Source organism: Tamandua tetradactyla, chromosome 25 (assembly GCF_023851605.1).
Source record: "Tamandua tetradactyla isolate mTamTet1 chromosome 25, mTamTet1.pri, whole genome shotgun sequence".
NCBI lineage: Eukaryota > Metazoa > Chordata > Mammalia > Pilosa > Myrmecophagidae > Tamandua > Tamandua tetradactyla.
Window position 1 is genome coordinate 41,582,368 of NC_135351.1, and position 7,733 is coordinate 41,590,100.

The 7,733-nt window shown below is 40.6% G+C and overlaps 1 long non-coding RNA gene across 1 annotated transcript in view; it reads right to left on the reverse strand.

Annotated features, from left to right (window-relative positions):
- The window catches only part of LOC143669328 (uncharacterized), a 44,736-nt gene extending 37,656 nt beyond the window's left edge, over positions 1–7,080 (reverse strand). Inside the window, exons 1-2 of the long non-coding RNA XR_013168860.1 lie at positions 7,011–7,080; positions 6,554–6,587 (exon numbers count right to left, since the gene is read on the reverse strand). This is a non-coding gene — a long non-coding RNA (uncharacterized LOC143669328). The remainder of the gene's footprint in view (positions 1–6,553; positions 6,588–7,010) is intronic.
- Between the last annotated feature and the right edge of the window lie 653 nt (positions 7,081–7,733).

The following is a 7,733-nucleotide window of genomic DNA, read 5'->3' on the forward strand; positions in this document are numbered from 1 at the left end:
GGTCTATCCATTAATGAAAGTGGTGTATTGAAGTCTCCAACTACTACTGCAGAAGTATCTACTTCTCCCTTCAGTGTTGTCAATGTTTGCCTAATGTGTTTTGGGGCACCATAACTAGTGCATAAATACATGGCTGTTATTTCTTCTTAGTGAATGCTCTTTATTAATATATGTTGTCATTCTTTGTCTCTTTACATTTAAAGTCTATTTTGTCTCTTATTGGTATAGCTACCCCTACTCTTTTCTGGTTGCTGTTTATGTGTAATATCTTTTTCCAAACTTTTACTTTCAACCTATTTGTGACCTTTGGTTTAAAGTTAGTCTCTCATAGACAGCATATAGGTGGATCATTTATTTTTGTCCATTCCACCAGTTTATATCTTTTGACCAGGATGTTTAATCTATTACCATTCAATGCCATTACTATAAAGGCAATACTTTCTTCAGCCATTTTGTCCTTTATATCATATATGTCAGATCTTATTTTTTTCTCTCTTCTTACCCTTTTAGTTACCCTTACTGATGTTCTTCATTTCTATGCTCTCCTCAAGCCTCTCTCTCCCACCTTTCGCTATCAGCCAGAAGCATTCCCTTCAGTGTTTCTTGTAGAGCAGGTCTCTCTTGTCATGGGCTTTGTCTCTGTTTTATCTGTGGGTATTTTAGACACTCCCCCTCCCTTTTTGTGTGTGTGTGTGTGTGGGCAGGCTCTGAGAATCAAACCCCGGTCTCCAGCTTAGCAGCCAAGAATTCTTGACTCTCCCTCATTTTTGAAGGATAGTTTTGATGAATATAAAATTCTTGGCTGGCAGTTCTTCCCCTATCATCAATATATCCTACCAATGCCTTCTTACCTCCCTGATTTCAGCTGAGAAATCCACACACAATCTTATTGAGCTTCCCTTGTGTGTGATGGATTGATTTTCTCTTGCTGCTTTCAGAATTCTCTATCTGTTCTGTCTTTGCCATTTGATAATCTGATTAGTAAGTGTTTTGGTATAGTCTATTCAGATCTATTCCGTTTGGGACATGTTGACTTCTTGGACCTATAATTTGATGTCTTTCATAAGAGTTGGGAAATTTTCTTCTATTTTTCCTCAATTATTCCTTCTGCCCCTTTTCCCCTCTCTTCTCTTTCTGCGACACCCATGATGCATATATGTACGTGCTCAATGCTGTCATTCAATTCCCTGAGTCCCAGCTCAGTTTTTCCATTCTCTTCCCTATCTTTTTTTTTTGTGCATAAGATTTCAAATGTCTTATCCTCTAGTTCACTGATTCTTTCTTCTGTTTCCTCATATATGCTATTTCATGTCTCCATTGTCTTTTCATCTCTTCTGTTATACCTTTCTTTGACATAAGTTCTATTAAACTTTTTTGCCGACTTCCAAGTTCTTCTTTAGGGTCGTCCAGTGTCTTCTCTGTATCCTTCATATCTTTTGCCATTTTCCTTCATCTCATTGAACTGATTAAGAAGATTTGTTTGAACATCCTTAATTAGTTGTTTCAACTCCTGTATCTCATCTGAAGTCTTAGTTTGTTCCATTCACTGACCACATATTTTTGTTTCTCAGTATCCATGATTTTTTTCTGGTGTTCTAGGCCTCTGATATTCTTGATTAGCTTATTATGGAGTTGTTTTCTTTCTCATGCCTAGGGTTTTCTTATTGATTGGCTCTGTGCTTTAATTCTTCTGACATGTTTCAACTTATTCTAGACCTCTAGCATAGCTTTTGTTTAACTGATCAGACTATTTTCAGCTCTTATTTACCAGATCCTTGCCATGCATATAAAGAATGATTTTTGAGATTGTACTACCTGTGCAGCTGTTTTGCCCCCAGAAAAAAATATTTCTCCTCACTCCTCCTCTTCAGGAAATGTTAACCTGCTGTGTTTTTTGTTTGTTTTCTTTTCTTTCATATTTTGCTTCTGTATGGTTTTAACACTCCTTTTATTACTTCTAGCAATTTTTGCTGGAAGAGTTGATTCTGAGAGGAGGGTCTACCCTGAGATGCCTTACCCCAGTTAGTTTTTCCCAGACAAGAAAATCCCAGGATTCACGATAGGGGTGTAGATTGGTACCAAGGTTCTGCAGTGTGATAGTTAGATTCATGTGTCAACTTGGCCAGGTGATGATGCCTTCTTGTTCTGTTGCTGTGGACGAACTCATCAGCATATGAGATTCAGCTATGGCTGATTACATCTGCAGTTGTCTAAGAGTAGTGCCTTCCACAATGAGCAAGTTTAATTTAATTAACTAGAGGCTTAAAAGAGAGGTCAGAAGAGAGCTCAGCAGCTCAGCATCCTCATCTCAGCACCTGCAGCTCAGCCCAGATGCTTAGAGACGCAGAAGGGAATCATCCTGGGGAAAGCCCCTGGAACCCAGAAGCCAGGAGAGAAGGCCAGCAGACATTGCTGTGTGCCTTCCCACTGACAGAGAAGCTCAGATGAAAGCTATCTGCCTTTCCTCTGAAGTACTATAATTTTGCCACAAAACAAATCTCCTTATTAAAAGCCAATCCATCTCTGGTAGGTTGCATTCTGGCAGCTTTAGAAAACTAAAACATCTGGAAAGGTGACCCAGTAGGGTGTCAATCTTTCCTGTGAAGCATCCTATTTCTGTGCTTTCCGGTCCTGCCCAGCAGAGGGTACCCCTGCTCCCCACAGGCTTGAGGTAGTACTGTGCCTTTAATTCTCAGCAGATCCCCTCTCCTGGGGGCATGGTTGAAACAGCTCTGAGGGAAAGCTACTTGAAACTGTTACTGTATTCTTAACTCCTGGGGCTGAATTCTCTAAATGACAGCCATAACCTATGCTAAGCTCTGCACCTCCCCAGTCTCGTGGAAGAGCTGCCCTTGAATGATCTGTCTCTGCTCCCTGAGGGGTTACTGTGACTCTCAGTCAACCTTGCTTCTGCCTCTGCCTGGGGCAGGAGTGAAATGGAGACTGCCAGCCACTTTCTTTAGTGGACTGCTTAAATAAAAAAAAAAAGAAAAAATGTAGCTGCTCTCAGAGCTAGAGTACAGCAGCCTGTATTTGCCAATCAACAGCCAGAGTCTGTGTCTGACTGTCTCCCTTTTCTTAGGGTGTGCTGTAAATTTATCCATGCTCAGGGCTGGTATCCAGCAGTCTAAATTCATTCATCAAAAGCCACAATTGGTACCTGGCCAAGACCCTCTCCTCCTGATCTCAGGAGACAGAGTTTATATTTCCTATAGGGATTGACTCTGGAGGCGCTGGCCTCCACTGCGTGGAGATTTACTGACAGCTCTTCACCGTGACTCAGCAGGCTCACTCATCTACTCATTCCTGGCTTGTTTACCACGTGTGTCTGGTCTCCAGAGCCACCCAAACTGTTGTTTTATACTGTTCCTGGCTATTTGCCAGTTGCCCCGGAGGATGGACTAAATCCTAGTTCTCCCTACATGGACATCTCCTTCTTTTCTCTCAAAATTTTAGTTCTTAAGGTCATGCCTTAGGAAAACCAGAGGGAAAAATGACAGCAGCATGATCACATGGCTGGCCAAGCTGACACTTAAAGAGCAAGGCCACTGGACAGGGGCCCAGAGTCTAAGACACCACTGCTCAGTTTCCCAATTTACAGGAATTTATAAAAAGAGATTTTATTTCAGAGAAAAAGAGATTTAACTACCATAGACTTCCAAGGACTGTTTTGCTTCCTGGGCAAAGGTGCAAGTTAACTTATGTTTGGATGAAATTTTCTTTAATATCAAAATCAGCATTCTGCCTGGTCCCATAAAGAGAAAGAATGTCTTAAACGGTTAACACAATTGTAATGTTTGCTTTTGATGAGCATTTCCTGGGTTATCACGAACCATGGGAGACGCAAGGTGATCAAGATTCTGAGGCAGCCTGGAATGAATAGCCCATAAAACCCAATTTCAAGGAGAAAAGGGTTTCTCCTACAAAGAGAAGTGAAACTGTCTGGAAATTTAGCAAACAATGGCAGGAAGTTTTATGTATTTACTCAAGACTACTGGTGGCCACCCATAACTTCTAGAAGATTCCTTTCTCCACTTCCTCCACTCCTTTTCTTTATGATATTGGCTAAAATATTTTCAGAGATAGCTTTGTAACTTGTTTGTTAATCGAAAATAAATTGTATAATAGCCAAATAGATACATATTCCCTGACAATAAATAAGATAACAATCACGATAACAATAACTCTACTTACTTGTCTATTATTGTTCACCTCAAAGTCTGGGACCTGTGATGGTCCTGCGTGATAGTCACTGGCTAAATGTGGCTGTTAAAATGTAAATCAATATTAATTAAAATTAAATAAATTGAAAAGTTGTGTCCTCAAATGCACCTGCTACATTCCCAAAGCTCAATAGTCACACATGGTGAGAAGCTAACATTATGGGTGGTACAGGTATCGAATTCCCATCATCCCAGAGAGTCCTCTCAGTCTAAGAGCTGGCAGCACTACTCCCATCTTAGGTATGATAAATTGGTGCTATAGAACATGCTCCACTTGTGAAGGTCTCCCCCCAGTCCAGGGCAGCTTGGGGCTATGGATAGGGTTTGTCTTGCTTCCGTGGGGATCAGCTAGACACTGGCTGCTCCAAACAAAGGGAAAAGTCTCAAATACATACAGAGACTAAGCAGGTAAAGGAAAGTGAAGGAGATAAACGTTCATAGAAAATGTTGAGACCAGTGAAGTAAATTCTGTCTGTCCCACCTAAAAGTGTTTATAATTCATTTAAAAAAAAATTCTACAGTCCTAATCAAACAAATCTCATCTGACCTGAAACCAGGTGTCTAGCATGCAGTGGCTACTTTATATATTTACAGGTTAATTCAATTTCGTGAGAGTTTGAGACTTAAAGGAATGAAAAAGGAAAGATAGTAAGTTACTAGTGATAGTAGAGGAGAGAAGAGATGTTGGATCATTATTAAACATATAGGTGAGATTAACCCAAGAAGAAAATGGTACCCTCCAAACAGAACTGTATTTTAAAAATTTAGCTAAAATATGTAAAAGAGGCAGTACAATGGTGGCTCAGTGGCAGAATTCTCGCCTGCCATGCCAGTGATCACGGTTCGATTCTTGGAGCCTGCCCACGTAAAAAAATTCAAAAGAAAGTGTTCTAGTTTGCTAACTGCCAGAATGCAACACACCAGAGACGGATTGGCTTTTAATAAAAGGGGATTTATTTTGTTGGTTCTTCAGAGGAAAGGCAGCTAAGTTTCCACTGAGGTTCTTTCTTACGTGGAAGGCACAGGATGGTCTCTGCTGGTCTTCTCTCCAGGCCCCTGGGTTCCAACAACTTTCCCCGGGGTGACTTCTTTCTACATCTCCAAAGGCCTGGGCTGAGTGGCAAGTGCTGAGATGAGGAATGCCGAGCTGCTTAGGCTGTGCTACCTTGCGTTCTCTCATTTAAGCACCAGCCAATTAAGTCAAACCAGTCACTCATTGCAGCAGACATGCCTCCTAGCCGACTGCAGATGTAATTAGCAGCAGATGAGGTTCACGTACCATTGGCTTATGGCCTCAGCAACAACACTAGGTATGCTCACCTGGCCAAGTTGACAACTGAATCTAACTAACACAGAAAGTAATTAAAATATATAAAAGAAACTGTATATCAGAAACTGTTTTTGAGTGAAGAACTTCTCTGGGAAATTAGCTGCATAGTTATGGGAAGAGAAATTGAGAGAGAGGTCAAATAATTCAGCCTTTATTGGCCAAAACAGCAAATAAAACAAAACTAAACTAAAACTAAAACATTTATAGGTGGTTTTGTTATTTCTCATAGGCTTTAACTCAAAAACAAGGCCAAACTCCTCTCTGTGAGGTGACGATATCACCTTCCAAGCCGTTTGCAATGCATGCATTAATAAGTTTAAAAATGCAACTTTCACAAATCAACATGGCGACATAGGCATTCCCTGGAAAAGTTTCTGTTCAGAATCAACTGATTAAAGGGCAAATTCCACTTGCTTGGAACTCGAGTAAGACAGAAACTGGAGAAGGACTCTACAACTGCTGAGTTGAAGAAAACATAAAAGAAACACCAAAATCAGGCAGGAGGTTTGCTTCCTGGACACACCAGGTGGGTCCGCTGCCCCCTCGCTGGGTCCGGCGCAGCTGCGTCCCTCCTGCCGCTGTTGGGGACAATACAGCCGGTGAATTAGAACCCCACACCCACCGAGGCCAGGGACCCAAGGCCACAGAGACCCAGCGCAGAACACAAGCCGCTGAGAAGCCCTGGGTTCAAAGAGCCCCCAGGAAAGAACTAGAGACCGAGGCAGAGCTGCTGGCAAGAGGCGCACAAACGCAGTCCGATCTCGGTTTATCCGACCACCTGAATGCAAAAGCCGGCTGTGGACTGACCCACCTGGCTCCCCAGAGCGAACAACTAACGGGGAAGAAACTGGAGACTGAAAAGCCTCATGGAAAACAAAAGGGGGAGGGGGCTGAACTATGAGGCAAGTGTAAGCTTGACAAGAAGAACTCGTTTGTGATTCTACTTGCAAAAATCCCAAATATAGGGCGGGCAATGGTGGCTCAGCGGCACAGTTCTCACCTGCCATTCCGTAGACGGGTTCGGTTCCCGGTGCCTGCCCATGTGAAAAAAACAAAAAAATCCCAAGTATAATATGACAAACACTCTAGCAGTGGACAAGTATAAAATGTTATGATGAAGCAAGACGTATCTCAGTAATTCAAGGGTGTGTCAACATTTTCAAATGCTATTAGACTAATCTGAACAGTACACAACGACATTTGAAAATATCCAACACCATCTCTGATTAAAAATTCATGATAAGTTAGACAAAAATTTCACTTTCAAATAAAAAATATTAATTGTATAGGCATTATAAAGAAAAGAAAGATATCCAGGAATTATCAAAGAAGAAAGTGTAGAGTTCTATATGTTCATTAATCTTAAATAAATCTGCATGCTACTTTCAAACACTTCCATTGTAAACTCTGAAAACATAAACAGCAATCTGAAAGTGGACTCCCCATGCAAAACTTACTCAATTCTGCTTTTATAATATGCGTCTGGGTTCCCAGAGACAACTCTCTGGCTCAAAGGACTCACAGGATTCATAAGAACTATTTTAGTCATACTTAATGTTTAGTTTCAGTGAAAAGTCACAGGTTCAAATTATCAGAAGGGAAAGGCACATGGAGTAAAATCCAAGAGATAGCAAGTACAAGCTTCCATGAGTTTCTCCAGTGGATTCACTCAGGGACGAGAGTATCTCCCCCAGGAATAATGTGTGACAACACTTGCAAACTGTTGCCAATCAGAGAAGCTCCCTGAAGCCTTGGTTTTCAGGGATGTTACTGGAGGTCAGTCATGCAGCTTTGCAGCCTCCTATTGCCGACCTCATCTGTTCAGACTCTAAACCCTCTTCCTAGAACAAAACCAGGTATTAACCATAAATCACATTGTTAGAACAAACTTATCTGGTCAAAATGGTACAGTTTACTTGAGAGTCTAACAATTATTGGCAATAATTTTTGAATACTGTAATATCCACTGGAAGTATGTGATGAAATTGTCATTCTTTATACATTAATATTGAGAGAATAAATTAATAAAATTTGGAAGGAACATTAGAGAGGATTACTTTAACAATGATATTTATTTATATAAATAAATAAAATAACAAATATATATTTATATATTAAAAATAAATAAATATTAAAATTTAAATATATATTAATATTTAATGTATATATGCACACACACT